General features: G+C 43.1%; 1 long non-coding RNA gene across 1 annotated transcript in view; it reads right to left on the reverse strand.

The window, feature by feature from the left end:
* LOC138510431 (uncharacterized) overlaps positions 1–23472 on the reverse strand; it is a 128290-nt gene that overhangs the window by 28842 nt on the left and 75976 nt on the right. Inside the window, exon 2 of the long non-coding RNA XR_011280388.1 lies at positions 6301–6352. This is a non-coding gene — a long non-coding RNA (uncharacterized lncRNA). The remainder of the gene's footprint in view (positions 1–6300; positions 6353–23472) is intronic.

Raw genomic sequence — 23472 nt, forward strand, 5'->3', positions numbered from 1 at the left:
TGGCAGTTTGATGGAATTCTCTTGCTTGGCATATTTAGCTTCTGAAATACAGCTCTCCTGTCAGAATTTAGATCGCCAGCGCCTGTCGGAGGTGAGCAACGGTACTGCACCCATTTTTGACAGCTGTCTATTTTTTAAAAGGGGATTTTACTTTGATGGCATAGGATTCTTGCTAATAGTGTACTGATGTGGATTCTTGAAGTAGAGTAATTTGGAACACCCCTAAGAAGGTTGGATCTTTTTGGTGGTTTTGTGAGCCATGATTTTAGCAATTTTTGACACCCAATAAAACGGATTTTTGAACAGATCTGTATTCCTTTGCAATCAGCATTGCTTTTTCCAATTGTTTTCAGGCTACTGTGTGGGTATCCCGATGGTGGTTTTAGGCAGTGATTTCCTGTGCTCACTGACATGGCAAAAGTAGATGACAGCCTATCTTTCAGATTTTTACTGCGCATTTTTGGATGATTTTTGGCGAGCAGCATGCTTTCCGGTGGCCACTCTAATGTTTCTGCTGCCAGCGATGTAGGGCTTGGATGCGTGGGTGAAGACATCCCACAGTCGGTCATAATGATGCCAGCCTTCCAGCATCCATAGCGATTTGCTCGCTCTCCATGCACTGATGGCTCCACGGTCTAACTTGGCTATGCCCTTCCAGGACATCTTCACCTCAGAGACTGGCCTCTGCATAGTTGTCACTCTTTTTGATTCAAAGTTCCTCTTGGTTTTATGTACGTCATCCAAAACAAAAGGGGTGTGTACATCTTCTTTGACTGTGGTGCTCAGACGAGATCCAGCATTACCTGGAGCCAAAGAGTTGGAAGAAGTGTCACTATTCGATGAAACCAAAATAGTATCACATCTAAAAGGGTTGTGTTGCTTTTCTTTGACTGTGGAGTTTAAGTGAGATCCAGCATTAGCTGGAGACAAAGAGTTAGAAGAAAACTCTTTCCAATTCTCATGCATGCAGCCAATGTATTCCAGACTGGAAATTCCTTATCAAAATGGGAGTCTTTGTCCCCAAGAGGGGAGTCACTCCCTGTGAGGTCCCACTTTCCCAGGCCCGTGAGGAGGGCCTTGCTGAGCGGCTGCACCTCCCTAACCTCGAAGTGTGTCCCTCCCCCCTGTGGAGAAGGGACAAATACTTTGGATTCATCACAGTGCACTGACATCAAATGGGGAAGAAAGGAGATGGGATAGTGTTGTAACAGCAGGTAGTAAGACATAAGATTGCAACATCTGTGAAGGTATCAGGAAATAGACACAGACAACTGAGGAAAGTTTGGGCTACAAACTTTTATTTAAAATCAATGAAAGGTTGGGAAAGGCCTATCTTGCCTTATGCTAAGGTGGGATTTCCCTAGCCAACTAAAACCAATTATAGTCTGTGTCAGGAAGTCCAAAGTAAATGTCTGTCTTTGTCCAAAACCTTTACTTTACCTCACATCTATTTGTTGAAACTGTGCAGGGATGTCAGAATCAAATGAAAAAGTGTTCAAACAAAAGTTCAGAACTTCTTCGAGCTCTAGGTTGGAAAGGGGTTCTCCCTTCCTCTGGATTCTAAATAGTTCACTCTTAATCACAAGGGGATCCCTTACCCAAGCTTTCAAGTTTCTCACTGGTTTCACAAAAACACAATTCCTCCGGATTTTTCCCAGCCTTCAGGCTTTCCGGCTCTTTCATCAATGTCATAATGTTCAACTCTTTAAATTGGATATTCAACCATACATTTATGAATGAGTCAATGGGCATCATTAGGAGGCTGGCGGCTGTGGAATGAACGGTGCCGTAAGGGGGCGCCATTGTTCATTCCGGGCCACCACATTACGAGGTCTGCAGCAGGTCCAGCTCTGGACGCCTGGCCAGATAAGACGTGCAGAGCGGGACCCGCTAGCAGTACAGGATGCTAACAACGGGCCGTCATTAACGGGCCCGTTGTTATCATCCTCCCCATTCCCATTGAGCCCTATCGGTGCTCAAATGGGAATGGGGACGTACCCGGTTTGGGGGTAGCCATGCCGGTAAGAACACCATGGCTACCTCCAAACTCCTAATGATGCCCAATGGCTTCTCTTTAGTGCAGTGTATTGGGTCTAGGCGCAGTTGTCGACCAAATGGTCCACTCATTACAGGTCATGCAACCGACACACATGTTGGGCTTCTTTTCCACAGTTACACAACCACTGATTCAGGTCAACAGTAGTATTGGACTTATATTATTGCAGTCCTTTTACACTTGTTTTGCACCCATTCACTTGTTGGATTTGTATTACCCTGTCTCGTAGTGTTGCCACAGTTTCAACTTTCAACTTATACAGTTCCTCTTTTCTTTCTGGCTCTTGCCAATGCTTGCTTTTTCTCACATTGCACAATTCATAGTGCTTCATATTCATTACCAAGGCTTGCTTTCTTTAGTTTCCATGATTCACAGTTCCTTTGTATCATGGAATGCTTGTCTCTGTTTTCCACTTATGAGGCATTCCCTCATTATTATATTGTTTTGGTTCGGTATTCAAAATTGCAGTTCATTCATATCCAAAACAACGTAACTGCAAATTCCCAGTTCACTCTCCTGCTGGGAATTTGCACCATGCTCACAGGCTTATCATTCAAGTTTCCTGCTATTCGGGCCCTTCGGTGGCCTTCTCAATGCCACTACAATTCGGTATTCTCAATCCGCTCCGTTCAACAAACTTCACGTTGCCGTAGTCATCAAACATCCGTATTTGACTTTTCTGAACTGGTAATCACATTGCCTCCGCTGTCGCCCACTGACTTGCAAGCGCTCCAACCTTCCTTCACCACGCGGCTCACACCACATCATCCCAGAGTCATTCAGCCTCACTTGACTCACTGGGTATGCTTTCTTCGTGTGCCCTTCTCTGCGCTGGGCAGTTCTCCATGGCTGCTGCTTTTCCCAGCTCGGTAAATCCATCTCCCTTGCTCTCCTCTTGACTCCAGTAGGTCTGCTACCTGACCCTGCCACCGGAGACCTTAAAAAATGTCAGCCACAGTCGGCTTCCGCTGCAACGACTCTGCAGCACCTCAGCGCTTCGGACACGTGTCTCCCTGCCTTCACCTCCGGCTTCTCCGTATGCAAGCATTACAGAGGCTAACTCGCTCTCCACTGCAAGCTCCTTAGCCTCACTTGAGCGGGCCATTCATACCGCCCCTCTGGCTTCAGGTTCAGTCTATTCCCATTGATTTCACAATGGTCTCGGTATTCGGCATCCCTCTTCCTCGTCCCAGTACCAGAGTGATGTGTTTGAATGCCTGAGTTAATAAAGGATGAATGTCAGTTCCTATGTGGTCTCTTCCTAGTCTCAGTACCATAGTGATATACCTTGGGAGATGGCTTTCTAATACAATAGGGAAGGGAATGGAATTATCCCATGAAAGTCTGGGGAATATTTGATTCTTGGTGGAAGGGAAATGGGGTATACCGTGTCTCACCCAAGGTACCTCATCCCCACATCCCCACTCCCCAAGTCTCCTCCTTCCAGGTGATCCTCCCTCGCATATCCACCACCAGGGTCAAGATCCGAATGCAACAGCCTTTCCCTGGCCAAGTAGGGGGAGGATATTTTGGGGGAAAGAACTGAGGACACCCTCAGATTCCTCACACATCTTATCCACTTACAAATCATGTGGATGAAGTATTAGAAAAGGAAACAAACAACAGTTGCTTATAATATACGAGATGCCAACAATATGCAGCTTGGCTCAAATAAAAAAGTTCAAACTACCATATGCTACAGGCTAGGAAATCAGTGTTTATTGTTATTGCTGCCTCGGTTGACAACTCACGATGCTAAATGAAATACATTTCCATGAGTTAAGTGTAACATCCATCATATTACTCATCATTTAAAGAAATATACATTCTACCTAAGCCTCTCTGTAGAGCTCCTCAATCCTTCATTACCATAATAGCCCAAGGCGTAAAGTAGTTGAAGAACCTGCTACAACATAGAAATGTGAGTTTTTAGTAATTTCAGACTCACATATTGATACATTTTCTACCCTTTTTATTTGTAGTTATACGGCTTCAGCAACCCTGTATTATGTTTATTTCCATCTAGAAATGTTCAGAAACTTCATAGGAAGTGTTGTTACAATTGATAGAGGGATGTACAAGAAAAATCTAAGAATCTTTTAACTTCTCACATAATATCACAATTTTATCACATTATTAACGTGTATTATTCTGTTAAAAAACTCATAGAGCCTCATTACGACCCTCGCGGTAGGGAGTTAACAGCACCGGTAGAGCTTCCGGCGCCGTTAACCCCTTACCGCCTCAGTACTAGGTCTGCTCGCGGGACTCGCTAAGGACGCCTGGTAGCGAGCAGACCAGGATGCTAACAATGGGCCTGTCATTAACGGGCCCATTGTTAGCACCCTCCCCTTTCCCATCTGAGCCCTATAGGTACTCAGATGGGAATGGGGATGTATCGGGTCTGGGTTCCTTGAATGGGGAAATACCGGGCCCTCTAAGGTCAGAATGGCCCGGTATTTCACCATTCAAGGAACCTGGACCTGGTACCCGGTATGGGGGTAGCTCTGTACTCAGAATGAGGCCCATAGAATTATCATACTGTGGCCAATATACTTCAGATATACGGATTATGATATTCCTTACATTTAAAATATACAAATGGTCATGTCATTTATTCTTGAAACGTTAATAAATTATAACAGCTGTCAGCTATATCAAACTGTATTTTTTGTGATTGTGAAGTTCTAAAACATTTATATTGTTGTTAGGAGAAAACTATTACATTAACTGTCCTTTTTCTTTTGTTTCTTTGGAGTGTGAGTGGAAAGAGGTTAGGGGAAGTGATGTTTCTTGTAAGAAACAAGTGAAGGACTGCCAAGACGAAAGGTGTAATTAGACATATGCTGATGCCTCTTTTTTGTGAACATTTTGATGCTTCTCTTCCCTCAGGATATGTGAATTAAAAGCATTTACTTTAAAACATGATTCCTTAAAGAAAGACAGCAAATATTCAGAATTACCTGTCACTAGGCAATTATTAGCATGAAAGCATGAAAAGTTATCCTCACCATGTTGGGCAGTTTGAACACAAGCGAGTACTAAAAAAAGATTGCAGTGTACAGCAGGCATTAGCAATCAGGAATCAAAGAGGAAGTGTTGAAATTGCTTTCTGCGGAAGTGTGATGTGAATATTGTACTAATCTGTGATAAAGGCAAGTTTGAATGAGGTACTCTTGACCTCTTCCTGTTATGCAAAGTAACTTTCAGCACACCTCCAGTGGGTGCATTACATTTTCGGTGTGATAAGCCTGGCTAAAATGAGAGATAATCTTCAAGGACAAACAAACCAGCTCCATTACAGGCTTAGAATCGCTCATAAAAGGTATAGCCACAGAGTGAACCTCATGCACATATCGTCATCATAAAGACCTTTAAAGCAGAAAGATGCAGTTACACATCTACTGTTGTATAAAGTGTTAGTAGCCATTACAATTTCCAATACCTCTGAAACTATTGGCTTATTCGAGCAGATAGGGCATTTCTAGTAAGAATGATAACAGGTTGGGCAAATATAAACCTACATTAATCATTTTTCCTATATCCATCTACATATTTGCCTCAGTATCAGAACTAATAATTTCAGTGAATTCAAGAAAGCCTTATGTCTGTATTGGTTGTAAAGACAGTACTGGTCTCTTTATCCAGACAGCTACTTGTGTGATAGCTAATGTAGGATATTCATTTGTTCATTGAAACTCTCTGGATTTTCAATTGCTTAAACACCCACTTAGCCTTGATGCAAAGCAGGAAAGGAGATGACGGGTGTTGCAGGTTATAGATGCTGTTAATGGATGAGAGGATGTATTCATTTTCCGTCTAAACACCATATGAATGGTGAGGGCCATAGGCTGAATACATTTCACTGATATAGGCTCTACTAAACCTGAAGTGACCACTTTCTAAATAAGCTTGCATAGAAACACTTGCACTGCAACTGAGCATTATACCATCTATTTAACATACCACTAATTTAGTAATTAATCAGTGTTATAGCTCTTTACTTTCCAGTATATTTCATTAAACAAAGGAAAATAATAATTCTACAGTTCAGTAAGGGAGAGAAATTAAATCATAAGAAACTATAGATCAGATTACAAACAAAGCACAACACTAACCACTGCTGGCTTGTGTGGCTATAAAAGAAATCCATAAACAACCTGTGACATGTAGTATAGTTGTAGAGAGATGTTCTATTATTAATAAAAACATGTTCTCAATTACTGATAAAGTAAATTACTAACCTCTGCTAGAATTTGTGAATGTATAGTGTTATCCTCAACAGCTAAAGTAGTACTAGGGAGAAAAAGAGAAACTGTTCAAAATAAAAGCGACTGTTACTACACTGAAAGATACATGGTGACAAAAGAAAAATATAATGGTTAGAATGAATAACGAACACAATGTTTGAATAAAGGACATTTCTAATATACTTAATTATATAGTGCACACATATAGAAAATGAATTTGCATTTATATAGGTTCAAAAGGACATCTTTCAAACCACAAAATACAGTTCACTTTATTCAATGAAATCTGATTGAAACCAACATTATGTTGTGCCAAATATAACTTTAAAATAAATCCAAAATTGAAACAAAAAGAAACTGCATTGTACATCATTGCTGCCCCTTCGTTTTTACTTTTAAAAGGGGAATTGTAATAAAATAGAATACTGTTTTCTGCGTCTTTAAACATTTTATTCTGTTAGCACAATACCAATGGTTTCATCATGTTTACAACATTCTTCCATTATATTTGAAGAAGAAATATTCAAAGACTTCCAGTAATATTTCAAAAGAAATAATATGTGCATGCTTTAACAATGAACAGCATACATCGGCACAAACATCCAAAGAAAGATTTTAAACCAATATCTGTTCCTTAATTACTTATATCACAATTTCACAGTCATTTTAAAAAGGGCATATTACATTTCATGTTATATGTCTGTAGTATAATGAACTACATCATCTTTCTTCTATACAAACAACAACACATATTTTCCAATAAAGACCACTCTCCAGGTGAATTTCTGGATGGAAATTGTAAAGGTTTCTGTTGTTGAAAACATTTCTTCAATAACAAGCAACTGTGGGATAGCTGTTTACTGGTTCAATGTCAATAGCACAGTGAAATGCAAGCACAATATGGATCGTGTTAACAGTTCCTTCAAAGCACACACATAGAAAGAGACAAAATTGCCCAATCTAATAAAGTGGCCTCACAACATAGTGTATAATTTATTGTAGATTGGAATGTACTGCTTCCCAAAATGTCTGTCATGAAATCACTTTTATATCAACCTATACAATTTCAGAGCACAGAATAAACACACATACCAACACATATTAGACACCTTTACTAGTACAGTGTTTACCTCCAAAACTCAAACAATCAGCAACTAGAAGGTTGAATCAATTTACCTCAGACCTACCTAGCGCAGAAGACCTGAATGCTCACAGTAAAACTGTTTAGTTTTGGGTTATTCATGGGTCTATTGGTCCATGATGTATTGAGGTTTTGTTTTGGTTTAATGATTTGTATTGATTATTCAATAGTAATAACAATAAAATAAATGATTAGATCAATCTATCAATAGGTATTTTATAAACAAAAGTGCTGGAAAGACGAATACATAGTGATAATGTTAGATGAAACCCTCAGTAATGAGTGTTATAACAATGTAGTATAAATATAGTGGTCAAAAAGATTGATGATCTAATCAGCATGTGATGATAATGATTGGAAGAACAAGGGGTAGACAAACCAAGGACAAACAGAGAATGGAGGGAAAAAGGGAAGGGGGAGCATTCAAAACATTAAAAGTAGGGTAGGGGTTATAAGAATACACATAGGGCCTCATTACGACCCTGGCGGAAATCGAAAAACGATGGCGGAAATGCAATACCGCCATCGAATAGCGCTCGGTGCGATCATGACCCATCACCGCAAAGTACGATGCCATTAGCGACACCGTAGTGAACGCCAACGCTAACTGCACCAAGTACGCGCGCGCGCGCCATGCCAAACCGTAATTACCACCATGGCGCAACGGTACGCGAATTCCGACCCTAGCGGACATGCACCTAACGCCATCAAGCACGGCGGAAAGTACCATTCCGCCATGGTGAGAAGTACGGCATCGCGAACCAACCGTAAACGGCCCTACTGAGTGCTTGTACACCGCTCCCTGGCCACATTGTACAACCCCCCGTAGGTGCAATGAAGTCACACATGCAACCAGTGAAATGTACTAGTCATCCATGCCTGCCAACGAACAAATGAATCTCAAGAGGGCCCAATGGGAGCTGCAGGGCACAGATGGCACGAATACAGAAGCTATACAAATGGACATGACCTCAGTCTCCCACCAAGAAACGCACGCAAACACAGGCACCTGTGACCAGCAATATTCCGATAATCACATCATTCCACCAATCCAACTGGCTGACCGGCATCTGTAACACAAAAGCTAATCCCCCGCCCCTGAGCATGACATCATCAAAACAGTCATAATGGCAGCCCTTATCCCTGACCTCACTGGGCTCCGTAGGCAAACGCGCCCAGCACAGTACCACGCAACTATACTCCGAAGCTGGAACCCAATGCAGATCTCCTCACAATACATCGCTCCCCAAATAGGAATATGCCACATCACTCGCAAAGAAGAACGCTACACGGTTCATATCAGAATAGAAATTTAATGCACAACAAATTCACCAAGCCCATACAGCCATTAGGCCATGAACTCCAAAATATATTTCATTATTGTGGGCTGCATCCGCAATAAATGACCAGCTACTTCTTGTGTGACGCCCTGTTCCTTCATGGTACACAGGGGCTACATTCCCGTACGAAAAGGCAACATGGAAGCGCCTAGAACCGCAGGGCCGTCCCAATAGGGAGGCACTAGTCCAGCTGAAAGGCCGAAATGTTGCTCCTAGCCACTAGTACTGCGTAAGGGCATGTGGCCCATTGGCGATCGTCCCATAAGATCGTAATGCTGCTCCACTGATTAACACGAAGCAGCAGGTGTCGGGAGTAAAATCCATCTGCAGGAGTGGCATACAGATGGCAGTGGCAAAAGGGGAGGAGATACCTGTCAACCAAATGAAATGAAAAAGAATAGTATGGCCATCAGAACTACATTTGAATTACTCACTTCAATGATCACACCAAAACCACAGCCATATGCATGCTAGCCCACTCCAAAGGATCATCACCACCCAAAAACCACTTGCGAATCATAACTATCTATATCGAGGTGAAAACACTATCACAAACGAGTGTACCTGTGCATGCGTCTGTTAAAACAGAATCCATCAGATGGGATTGGTAACGTGCATAGACACAAGTGTCTGAAGGCGCGTCGAGACAGGGAGGGCTCAACAAGGCCAGATAGACGATGGCCCCACTATGGCAGCCCTGCATCACATAGCGCAGGGGAGGCGGATAGATTCCAAGAAGCCCTGTACATGGCAAAGTCTGTATCAAATCATCTGTCCATGCATCCATACATCATTCCCTCATCCCGTAATGAAAACGCCTGTTTCCATACTCACATAACATGTGAAATTTCCATTGAGTCTGTGCGTTATGCAGCCTGCAAAATCCACTGTGCCCCAGCCCGTTATTCCAGTGTTGTGAAGTAACATGTATTTGGGAACGTCCGGCCTCATCGCCCACGTCGCTATTGCGCATCCCATACTATTCATATCAATCATTGCATCCTCGCCATGGCCCCTGTCCCAAGGACATTGAACAATAGAACGTTATATTTGCAGTCAGACCTGTGGGCATCTCCTCGCCGCTAGCTGAAAACCGAAAGCGCCGCCCTTCGAATTCCTCATTTGCAACATCAAGTCGAAAAGGCATCTGTGGCCGCTTGAAACCACAAATTAATCCATCTAGTGCGGCTGTGTGTGAAAATGGCAACTGCCTTCACTCACAAATGGAACGCCCCGCCCGTCGGTGAAGCTCGGTACAGTGTTGCATGAGGGTCCACCGTTACTCGAGTACTACGTTCCACTGACCCTTCACAAGTCTGTTCGCGACTGCAAAGATTGTATGTGAAACAATGGGACCATAGCCGAATGAACATATCAACCAATGTTACACTGCCATCGGGTACAAATACATGATTGCAATAGCAAGATGCCATTCGTCGAATTGCAGCGTTGTGTGCGGGACGTGCTCGCCCAAAGGGGAGTGCAGCTTGCACAGGTGGAATGAATCACCACAGGTGGAGGCCATACAGCCTGAAAACACATAAATTGCACACCCAGTCTCCTCCCACAACCACACCCACTCCGAAATGCTACGGGCAGGACTAGCCATGTTGGCCCTGGGGGACCTGATAGCACTGCAAGTACTCCAACTTCAAGAAGAAGACGAACACCAACTACAACCGGCCGCACGGCGGAGACGCAGGAGGAGGAGGAGGCCAAGGCAGGGCCAGCAAGGGCCGCCAGCACAGCCACTACCACCACTCAGGCAGCCCGCAATCCCACGCCTCCGAGCACATCCGTTCAACCTCACTGATGAGCAGATCCACACCCTCTACCGTTTGGACCGGGACACCATAACCGCCATTGTGGACATGACACAGGCTGACCTTGTCAGCATGATAGATAGCCCAACCGCCATCCCACCCCTACTGAAGGTGGTGTCTGTACTACACTTCCTGGCCACAGGCACCTACCAGCACACAGTCGGACAGTTGCATGGCATATCACAGCCACTGTTCTCACGGACACTATTGCAAGTGCTCGATGCCCTCCTGAAGCACGCAGACGACTACATCTCTCTACCACGCTCGGAGCAGGAAATTACCAACACAAAAGTGGGATTCCATGCACTTGCCGGCATACCGGGTTGCATTGGTGCCATCGACTGCACCCATGTGGAATTGGTCGTCCCACATGCCATGGAGGCCCAGTACCGCAACCGAAAACAATTTCATTCCCTGAATGTACAAATGGTGTGTGACTCCAACAGGATCATTACACATTGTTGTGCCAGATTCCCTGGATCAACCCATGATTCTATGGTCTTGAGGAACTCTACTATACCACGCTACATGGAGCGACATGCAGGGAACAGATCCTGGCTACTCGGTGAGTCTCATTTCATGCATGATGATGTGGGGTATGTGATGCGGCAATGACCTGGCAGGAAGGGGGGGGGGTGCGTACGTAGCAATGGCATTCCTCAAAATTCCTTTCTTGTCCACATACAGGTGATGCCGGGTATCCACTGAAGAGATGGCTCCTCACACCAGTCCGGAACCCACGGGACCAGCATGAGGAGGACTACAACCATGCCCACTCACGTACCCGTGTAGTCATAGAACAGGCATTCGGCCTACTGAAGACTCGTTTCCGCTACCTCAGCAGGTCTGGCGGGGCACTCCTGTACCGCCATGTGAAGGTTGCAAAGATGGTCATGGCATGTGTCATGCTCCATTATTTACAAAGGAGACAGAGCTAGTTAATATAGATGCCACATGTACACAGAACTCATAATATTGGAGTATCTCAACAAGGACCCGTCATAATTAAAAATGATTAATATCAGATTTAATGAATCACAGATTTTTAAAAACAAATTAAATCATACGGTCCACAATATGTACATACATTTTGAAAATCTACACCACAAACAAAGGACATGGACAACAGTTACGTGACAAGCTTTCAATAGCTAGTTGCCAGTGTGTCAAGAGTAAACACACCGAACACCAAGCGGTACGTTTTATATACAGTTTTACGCACCCAAAGTTAATTAGGGTTAAATGTGTCAGCAAATTGGTCACTCTGGTATCAATCCAGAGTGTTGGCTCGACATGTTTCAGTTCCTAAACTAGGTATGGAACATTCATCAGGAGAAACATAAATGACAACGTAACCAAATAATTCTAATCAACAGACAAATATTAATATCAGAATATTTCTTGGCATCTGTGGGGTAAAAAACAAACAAACAAGGCAAGAGATGAGCTAACAAATAGCAAATGGAGTTGCCGGTTCTGACTATGAACAAAGGTATCACAAATAGAGGGGATAAATACCTCTAGTGATGCCTGTGGGTGCTCTCTACTGAGTGGTAGTAGGAAGTAGGAGTCCGGAATCCGGTCCAACCTAGGATAAACAAATATAGATATCCATAAGAGCGCCATGGGTAGCTCTCAAAAAGCCGGAGATGCGCCAAAACAAAGCGACTATCTGAGCCGAAGAACGGCAGAGGTGCCTTCCCTAGATTAATAAGAGATAGAAATGGTGAAAGAGACCTAATGGTAAAAAACCTCTAAATAATCATATGGTCGCCATATGGGCAGCAAGTGCGGAGGGGAAGCCAAGTCCGCTCAAGGAAGAGGGGACAAGATGGCAAGAAGAAGTGTCACCCCAAAAAAAAGTAGTAATACTCGTCCTGTGTCACACAGTCTAAGCGCCGAAGCAACAAGGCCCCTATCGTAACGCTGTGCCTCCGTTCCGAGATACCCAAGTACGAGTGTAAATCAAAACCCAAGAGGGAGTAACAATAGAGATAACTCTGACGAGCCCGCTGTAACCGGCGGAACGTCTGTGAAGCCTGAGGCGTACCTGAGAGGTAGAGGTTCCCTTCGTGGAATAAAGGGGAAACATACAATGAATCCCTAGGAGAAATCAGCGTGTCAGCGCTAGTGCTGAAGAGACCGCGGCAAAGCACCGTGTAAATCAGGTCTCAGGACAGGGCAGCGTATGATGCCTGGCCAATACTTAACAAATTACGGAGACACGGGCAGTCCTACGTCTATGTCAATGTGACACGACAGGCGTTAAAGGTGTAACGGCCCTGGCGGCCATATTGGAGTGGAGATAAAAAAATGGAATAGCGAACGTCCAACAGTGACAGCTGACCCCCTAAGTAGAGTTCATGAGTTAGAAAGACAAAAGAGCAAGTGACACCCGTGAGTGGAAGATAAAAAGTTATACAGAACTATGAAGAAGTATGGAAGAAAGTACAGAATAGATAAAGCCTAAGGACACATCCGACCACTCTAGGAAGATGGAGACACACAGAGTGTGAAGAACTGTTACAAGGGTACCCCCATGTCTACGGGCAGGACAAAACAGACGGCGTACTCAACCCTTCACCCCGAAGCTAATCTATGGAGTACTGAAAATAAAAATAAAAAGAGAGAGTTCGGTATAGAGACCGACCCCCGGCATGTAGAGAAAGGGCGCTTAGATATTGTGCCATTCTATAGAGTCATTAAGACCCCTAGTGTCACTCTGCAAAGTATAAATCATTTTTTGCTCAATCTTGAGGAGTTTCTTTTCACGGGTGGCATAGTTGGTTCCTTTCAGTGATAGAAGTATTGTCCATTTGAAATCCTCATAGTGATGTTTCAGAAGGTTGAAATGTTTGACCATCGGAGCATTTTCGGTTCTATTCTTCAAACAGCTCCGGTGTTCCATGATGCGTGTTTTTGCCTTCCGGGTGGTCTTACCCACATAATGCAGTCCACAGGTACACGTAATCAGATAGACAACAAATTCAGTATTGCAATTAGTCAAATTCTTTTGAGTCCAGAGTCTTGAGAGGCCAACATCAATACTTTTAGTTACGGAGGTCAATTTACAAACTCCACACGAACCACAAGGATAATGTCCAGTGGGTTCGGGTAACCCCCAAAGGGTGGTTAAACGGGGTTCAACGGTGGGAATAGATTTAAGCTTGCTATTACTAACTCTATTCCCTATCGTGGTACTTCTTTTGTACGCAAAGATAGGCACGGGCATGGAGGGAGCAGAGGTTTTAAAGATTTTCCAATTTTTCTTTATGATGTTGGTGATCTCAAAACTCCGGTTAGAAAAGGTACTCACACAAACAATACGTTCATCTTTGGTTTTAACAGGTTTCGGTTCCAATAAAGCTTCTCGATTGTTGTTGAAAGCTCTCTTAGCTGATTTTCTTACCAATTTCTTTGGGTAACCTCTCTGTCTGAGTTTTTTGGTGAGAATGTTAGCCTCTGACTCATATATTTCTTTAGTAGAGCTATTTCTTTTGAGGCGTAAGAATTGACCAAAAGGAAGATTATCACGAAGGTGTTTGATGTGGTGACTAGAATAATCCAGAAGGGAATTTTTATCGGTGGGTTTGTGGTAAGGCTTAATTTTCAAAAGGCCATTGGAAGCAAAAATCGTAAGGTCCAGAAAATGTGTGGATTCATTACTCAATGTCATAGTAAACTGTAAATGTGGATTCAGGTTATTGAGCCAATTAAAAAAGGCGTTGGCATCTTCTATAGTCCCTTTCCATATAACAAGGATGTCGTCAATATAACGACTCCACTTAACAATGTTATTGCTAAACGGATTTTGATCGCTGTAAATGTTAATCTTTTCGAAGGTCTCAACATAGAGATTGGCCACACTCGGAGCCATGGTGGCACCCATGGCAGTCCCTTCAATTTGCTGATAGAACTTGCCATTGAACTCGAAATAGTTACGTTTTAAAGCCAGTTCAACACACCAGAGGATAAATGAGGTAGGCACAGGGTCAGAATCAACACGGGAGAGGAGTATTTCTTCAATGACGTCAAGGGACGCTTGTTGGGGGATGTTGGTGTATAAAGAGACAATGTCCAGGCCCACCAAAAGTTGAGTCTCAGTATTGAAGGTCAAATTTTCATGGCTATTGATGACATCTCTGGAATCTTTCAGATATGATTGCATGGTCTGTACGAATCCTTTAAGATAATGGTCGGCAAAGGTGGAGAGAGGTTCGAGAACGGAATCAATCCCAGCTACAATTGGACGACCCGGAGGGTTAACCAAGGTTTTATGCACTTTGGGCAAAGTGTAGAAAGTAGGAATACTCGGTTTCTTATTGACAAGGAACTCCGCTTCTTGTTTCGAGATCCATTTACGGTCTTTAGCTTTAGAGACTTTGTCGGCCACGAGAGCCATCAGTTCCGGAGTAGGGTCCACGGTAAGTGGACGGTAATAGTGGTTGTTGTTCAATTGTCTTTCACATTCCGAAATGTAGTCACAGCGATTCAGCACCACGATCCCGCCACCTTTATCCGCTTTCTTGATGATAATCAGGGAATTCTTGGAAAGGGAATCCAGAGCTTTAAGTTCAATGTTAGAGAGATTCTGGAAGGGTCTAGAAGCTTTAGACTCCAGAGCCTTAATCTCAGCAATCACTTTCTTTTCGAATACTAAAGATTCAGGAGAGAAACTCTGGGACGGGGGATAAAACACAGAAGGTTTTCGAAGTCCAGTGCAGTTAAATGGACCTTCAGAAGTAATGTTAGGGTCACCGGAAAAAAATTCTTTAAGATGGATTTTCCTCATCAACTTCTTGAAATCGATGAGAAAATCAAATGGATCATGTTGTTTTGTCATGACGAATCCCAGTCCTTTATTAAGGACTGCTTGCTCTGTTTCTGTAAGGATATAATCAGACAGATTAATCAGAAGCGATTCCCGCTTCGGGTTTGTTTTGATCCGTCGTCCCAGCTGCTTCTGTTTGGGGCCTGATATAAAAAAAAAAACGACCCTGATTGCCTCTTCTCCCTCCATTATTCTGTCGTCGAGTAGACTGTCCTCTTCCTCTTTTGTTAGGGGCCCTATTACCAGCTGAGGTTCCTTCACCTGCATCATCAGGGTCACTGCTATCGTGACTTGTACTATATGAGGTGTTACGGAACCTGACTCTTCTATTGTGTCTGCTTGGACCGTTGGTTTGCAGGGTCTTGTTGATGTAATCATCCTTGACATATGGAAAAGCTCTTTCATGTGAGTAGCGGGCTAGATCTTTTTTCATACGCTGGATCCTTTCGTTGGTGTTCAGACTCTTAAATTCCTTCATCTCCTTCTCAATTTCTTCCAGTCGTTTCTTATACGTCTCCAGAGGTAGTAGTTTCTTTATATTTTCTTCAATTTTGAGAAGTTCAATTTCAATTTTGGTTGATGTTTCTTTTGCTGTATCGATAATCAAGATTAACCAGTCACGGCCACAGCGATTCGCTATATAGCTCCATTGTACTCGGAACTTTTCATTGTCCAGAAAGAGTCTAGGTTCATTCTGGACTGTCAGTCCTTGAGGTAATGCTTTATTCTTGAGATACTCAAGCATAATTGCTCCGTGAAGTTCTGTCCTCGTCAGTCTTTTCCTCAACTGGATTAACTCGTTCCATTCATCTTTGTCTTTCGTGATATCCACGATGTCTTCATGATTAAGGATCGAGATAGCTTTCATGAGGGCGGCAGCATAATCGTCACTGTAGGCTAGTGTGCGATCATCTGCCATCGTGAGGGTAAAGTAGTAAGGAAACTCAATAGAAAAAAGTGTGAAAAGTGTGAAAAATAGAGCGGCTCAAAAAAGTGCAGTGCGTAGACGCACTCTCCACCCACTAAGAGAGAGTTTCCTGTGACTAATCAGCCACTATGAACAACTTATATGGGGAGGAAGCCCGGTATACCGTTGACTATAGAGAGTTAACAACGTATACTCTATCTAGGTCCGGGAGGACAGTAATCCATTATTTACAAAGGAGACAGAGCTAGTTAATATAGATGCCACATGTACACAGAACTCATAATATTGGAGTATCTCAACAAGGACCCGTCATAATTAAAAATGATTAATATCAGATTTAATGAATCACAGATTTTTAAAAACAAATTAAATCATACGGTCCACAATATGTACATACATTTTGAAAATCTACACCACAAACAAAGGACATGGACAACAGTTACGTGACAAGCTTTCAATAGCTAGTTGCCAGTGTGTCAAGAGTAAACACACCGAACACCAAGCGGTACGTTTTATATACAGTTTTACGCACCCAAAGTTAATTAGGGTTAAATGTGTCAGCAAATTGGTCACTCTGGTATCAATCCAGAGTGTTGGCTCGACATGTTTCAGTTCCTAAACTAGGTATGGAACATTCATCAGGAGAAACATAAATGACAACGTAACCAAATAATTCTAATCAACAGACAAATATTAATATCAGAATATTTCTTGGCATCTGTGGGGTAAAAAACAAACAAACAAGGCAAGAGATGAGCTAACAAATAGCAAATGGAGTTGCCGGTTCTGACTATGAACAAAGGTATCACAAATAGAGGGGATAAATACCTCTAGTGATGCCTGTGGGTGCTCTCTACTGAGTGGTAGTAGGAAGTAGGAGTCCGGAATCCGGTCCAACCTAGGATAAACAAATATAGATATCCATAAGAGCGCCATGGGTAGCTCTCAAAAAGCCGGAGATGCGCCAAAACAAAGCGACTATCTGAGCCGAAGAACGGCAGAGGTGCCTTCCCTAGATTAATAAGAGATAGAAATGGTGAAAGAGACCTAATGGTAAAAAACCTCTAAATAATCATATGGTCGCCATATGGGCAGCAAGTGCGGAGGGGAAGCCAAGTCCGCTCAAGGAAGAGGGGACAAGATGGCAAGAAGAAGTGTCACCCCAAAAAAAAGTAGTAATACTCGTCCTGTGTCACACAGTCTAAGCGCCGAAGCAACAAGGCCCCTATCGTAACGCTGTGCCTCCGTTCCGAGATACCCAAGTACGAGTGTAAATCAAAACCCAAGAGGGAGTAACAATAGAGATAACTCTGACGAGCCCGCTGTAACCGGCGGAACGTCTGTGAAGCCTGAGGCGTACCTGAGAGGTAGAGGTTCCCTTCGTGGAATAAAGGGGAAACATACAATGAATCCCTAGGAGAAATCAGCGTGTCAGCGCTAGTGCTGAAGAGACCGCGGCAAAGCACCGTGTAAATCAGGTCTCAGGACAGGGCAGCGTATGATGCCTGGCCAATACTTAACAAATTACGGAGACACGGGCAGTCCTACGTCTATGTCAATGTGACACGACAGGCGTTAAAGGTGTAACGGCCCTGGCGGCCATATTGGAGTGGAGATAAAAAAATGGAATAGCGAACGTCCAACAGTGACAGCTGACCCCCTAAGTAGAGTTCATGAGTTAGAAAGACAAAAGAGCAAGTGACACCCGTGAGTGGAAGATAAAAAGTTATACAGAACTATGAAGAAGTATGGAAGAAAGTACAGAATAGATAAAGCCTAAGGACACATCCGACCACTCTAGGAAGATGGAGACACACAGAGTGTGAAGAACTGTTACAAGGGTACCCCCATGTCTACGGGCAGGACAAAACAGACGGCGTACTCAACCCTTCACCCCGAAGCTAATCTATGGAGTACTGAAAATAAAAATAAAAAGAGAGAGTTCGGTATAGAGACCGACCCCCGGCATGTAGAGAAAGGGCGCTTAGATATTGTGCCATTCTATAGAGTCATTAAGACCCCTAGTGTCACTCTGCAAAGTATAAATCATTTTTTGCTCAATCTTGAGGAGTTTCTTTTCACGGGTGGCATAGTTGGTTCTCCTGAATCTTTAGTATTCGAAAAGAAAGTGATTGCTGAGATTAAGGCTCTGGAGTCTAAAGCTTCTAGACCCTTCCAGAATCTCTCTAACATTGAACTTAAAGCTCTGGATTCCCTTTCCAAGAATTCCCTGATTATCATCAAGAAAGCGGATAAAGGTGGCGGGATCGTGGTGCTGAATCGCTGTGACTACATTTCGGAATGTGAAAGACAATTGAACAACAACCACTATTACCGTCCACTTACCGTGGACCCTACTCCGGAACTGATGGCTCTCGTGGCCGACAAAGTCTCTAAAGCTAAAGACCGTAAATGGATCTCGAAACAAGAAGCGGAGTTCCTTGTCAATAAGAAACCGAGTATTCCTACTTTCTACACTTTGCCCAAAGTGCATAAAACCTTGGTTAACCCTCCGGGTCGTCCAATTGTAGCTGGGATTGATTCCGTTCTCGAACCTCTCTCCACCTTTGCCGACCATTATCTTAAAGGATTCGTACAGACCATGCAATCATATCTGAAAGATTCCAGAGATGTCATCAATAGCCATGAAAATTTGACCTTCAATACTGAGACTCAACTTTTGGTGGGCCTGGACATTGTCTCTTTATACACCAACATCCCCCAACAAGCGTCCCTTGACGTCATTGAAGAAATACTCCTCTCCCGTGTTGATTCTGACCCTGTGCCTACCTCATTTATCCTCTGGTGTGTTGAACTGGCTTTAAAACGTAACTATTTCGAGTTCAATGGCAAGTTCTATCAGCAAATTGAAGGGACTGCCATGGGTGCCACCATGGCTCCGAGTGTGGCCAATCTCTATGTTGAGACCTTCGAAAAGATTAACATTTACAGCGATCAAAATCCGTTTAGCAATAACATTGTTAAGTGGAGTCGTTATATTGACGACATCCTTGTTATATGGAAAGGGACTATAGAAGATGCCAACGCCTTTTTTAATTGGCTCAATAACCTGAATCCACATTTACAGTTTACTATGACATTGAGTAATGAATCCACACATTTTCTGGACCTTACGATTTTTGCTTCCAATGGCCTTTTGAAAATTAAGCCTTACCACAAACCCACCGATAAAAATTCCCTTCTGGATTATTCTAGTCACCACATCAAACACCTTCGTGATAATCTTCCTTTTGGTCAATTCTTACGCCTCAAAAGAAATAGCTCTACTAAAGAAATATATGAGTCAGAGGCTAACATTCTCACCAAAAAACTCAGACAGAGAGGTTACCCAAAGAAATTGGTAAGAAAATCAGCTAAGAGAGCTTTCAACAACAATCGAGAAGCTTTATTGGAACCGAAACCTGTTAAAACCAAAGATGAACGTATTGTTTGTGTGAGTACCTTTTCTAACCGGAGTTTTGAGATCACCAACATCATAAAGAAAAATTGGAAAATCTTTAAAACCTCTGCTCCCTCCATGCCCGTGCCTATCTTTGCGTACAAAAGAAGTACCACGATAGGGAATAGAGTTAGTAATAGCAAGCTTAAATCTATTCCCACCGTTGAACCCCGTTTAACCACCCTTTGGGGGTTACCCGAACCCACTGGACATTATCCTTGTGGTTCGTGTGGAGTTTGTAAATTGACCTCCGTAACTAAAAGTATTGATGTTGGCCTCTCAAGACTCTGGACTCAAAAGAATTTGACTAATTGCAATACTGAATTTGTTGTCTATCTGATTACGTGTACCTGTGGACTGCATTATGTGGGTAAGACCACCCGGAAGGCAAAAACACGCATCATGGAACACCGGAGCTGTTTGAAGAATAGAACCGAAAATGCTCCGATGGTCAAACATTTCAACCTTCTGAAACATCACTATGAGGATTTCAAATGGACAATACTTCTATCACTGAAAGGAACCAACTATGCCACCCGTGAAAAGAAACTCCTCAAGATTGAGCAAAAAATGATTTATACTTTGCAGAGTGACACTAGGGGTCTTAATGACTCTATAGAATGGCACAATATCTAAGCGCCCTTTCTCTACATGCCGGGGGTCGGTCTCTATACCGAACTCTCTCTTTTTATTTTTATTTTCAGTACTCCATAGATTAGCTTCGGGGTGAAGGGTTGAGTACGCCGTCTGTTTTGTCCTGCCCGTAGACATGGGGGTACCCTTGTAACAGTTCTTCACACTCTGTGTGTCTCCATCTTCCTAGAGTGGTCGGATGTGTCCTTAGGCTTTATCTATTCTGTACTTTCTTCCATACTTCTTCATAGTTCTGTATAACTTTTTATCTTCCACTCACGGGTGTCACTTGCTCTTTTGTCTTTCTAACTCATGAACTCTACTTAGGGGGTCAGCTGTCACTGTTGGACGTTCGCTATTCCATTTTTTTATCTCCACTCCAATATGGCCGCCAGGGCCGTTACACCTTTAACGCCTGTCGTGTCACATTGACATAGACGTAGGACTGCCCGTGTCTCCGTAATTTGTTAAGTATTGGCCAGGCATCATACGCTGCCCTGTCCTGAGACCTGATTTACACGGTGCTTTGCCGCGGTCTCTTCAGCACTAGCGCTGACACGCTGATTTCTCCTAGGGATTCATTGTATGTTTCCCCTTTATTCCACGAAGGGAACCTCTACCTCTCAGGTACGCCTCAGGCTTCACAGACGTTCCGCCGGTTACAGCGGGCTCGTCAGAGTTATCTCTATTGTTACTCCCTCTTGGGTTTTGATTTACACTCGTACTTGGGTATCTCGGAACGGAGGCACAGCGTTACGATAGGGGCCTTGTTGCTTCGGCGCTTAGACTGTGTGACACAGGACGAGTATTACTACTTTTTTTTGGGGTGACACTTCTTCTTGCCATCTTGTCCCCTCTTCCTTGAGCGGACTTGGCTTCCCCTCCGCACTTGCTGCCCATATGGCGACCATATGATTATTTAGAGGTTTTTTACCATTAGGTCTCTTTCACCATTTCTATCTCTTATTAATCTAGGGAAGGCACCTCTGCCGTTCTTCGGCTCAGATAGTCGCTTTGTTTTGGCGCATCTCCGGCTTTTTGAGAGCTACCCATGGCGCTCTTATGGATATCTATATTTGTTTATCCTAGGTTGGACCGGATTCCGGACTCCTACTTCCTACTACCACTCAGTAGAGAGCACCCACAGGCATCACTAGAGGTATTTATCCCCTCTATTTGTGATACCTTTGTTCATAGTCAGAACCGGCAACTCCATTTGCTATTTGTTAGCTCATCTCTTGCCTTGTTTGTTTGTTTTTTACCCCACAGATGCCAAGAAATATTCTGATATTAATATTTGTCTGTTGATTAGAATTATTTGGTTACGTTGTCATTTATGTTTCTCCTGATGAATGTTCCATACCTAGTTTAGGAACTGAAACATGTCGAGCCAACACTCTGGATTGATACCAGAGTGACCAATTTGCTGACACATTTAACCCTAATTAACTTTGGGTGCGTAAAACTGTATATAAAACGTACCGCTTGGTGTTCGGTGTGTTTACTCTTGACACACTGGCAACTAGCTATTGAAAGCTTGTCACGTAACTGTTGTCCATGTCCTTTGTTTGTGGTGTAGATTTTCAAAATGTATGTACATATTGTGGACCGTATGATTTAATTTGTTTTTAAAAATCTGTGATTCATTAAATCTGATATTAATCATTTTTAATTATGACGGGTCCTTGTTGAGATACTCCAATATTATGAGTTCTGTGTACATGTGGCATCTATATTAACTAGCTCTGTCTCCTTTGTAAATAATGGATTACTGTCCTCCCGGACCTAGATAGAGTATACGTTGTTAACTCTCTATAGTCAACGGTATACCGGGCTTCCTCCCCATATAAGTTGTTCATAGTGGCTGATTAGTCACAGGAAACTCTCTCTTAGTGGGTGGAGAGTGCGTCTACGCACTGCACTTTTTTGAGCCGCTCTATTTTTCACACTTTTCACACTTTTTTCTATTGAGTTTCCTTACTACTTTACCCTCACGATGGCAGATGATCGCACACTAGCCTACAGTGACGATTATGCTGCCGCCCTCATGAAAGCTATCTCGATCCTTAATCATGAAGACATCGTGGATATCACGAAAGACAAAGATGAATGGAACGAGTTAATCCAGTTGAGGAAAAGACTGACGAGGACAGAACTTCACGGAGCAATTATGCTTGAGTATCTCAAGAATAAAGCATTACCTCAAGGACTGACAGTCCAGAATGAACCTAGACTCTTTCTGGACAATGAAAAGTTCCGAGTACAATGGAGCTATATAGCGAATCGCTGTGGCCGTGACTGGTTAATCTTGATTATCGATACAGCAAAAGAAACATCAACCAAAATTGAAATTGAACTTCTCAAAATTGAAGAAAATATAAAGAAACTACTACCTCTGGAGACGTATAAGAAACGACTGGAAGAAATTGAGAAGGAGATGAAGGAATTTAAGAGTCTGAACACCAACGAAAGGATCCAGCGTATGAAAAAAGATCTAGCCCGCTACTCACATGAAAGAGCTTTTCCATATGTCAAGGATGATTACATCAACAAGACCCTGCAAACCAACGGTCCAAGCAGACACAATAGAAGAGTCAGGTTCCGTAACACCTCATATAGTACAAGTCACGATAGCAGTGACCCTGATGATGCAGGTGAAGGAACCTCAGCTGGTAATAGGGCCCCTAACAAAAGAGGAAGAGGACAGTCTACTCGACGACAGAATAATGGAGGGAGAAGAGGCAATCAGGGTCGTTTTTTATATCAGGCCCCAAACAGAAGCAGCTGGGACGACGGATCAAAACAAACCCGAAGCGGGAATCGCTTCTGATTAATCTGTCTGATTATATCCTTACAGAAACAGAGCAAGCAGTCCTTAATAAAGGACTGGGATTCGTCATGACAAAACAACATGATCCATTTGATTTTCTCATCGATTTCAAGAAGTTGATGAGGAAAATCCATCTTAAAGAATTTTTTTCCGGTGACCCTAACATTACTTCTGAAGGTC

This window comes from Ambystoma mexicanum, chromosome 6p (genome assembly GCF_040938575.1).
Source record: "Ambystoma mexicanum isolate Mex_15411 chromosome 6p, UKY_AmexF1_1, whole genome shotgun sequence".
NCBI classification, from domain to species: domain Eukaryota; kingdom Metazoa; phylum Chordata; class Amphibia; order Caudata; family Ambystomatidae; genus Ambystoma; species Ambystoma mexicanum.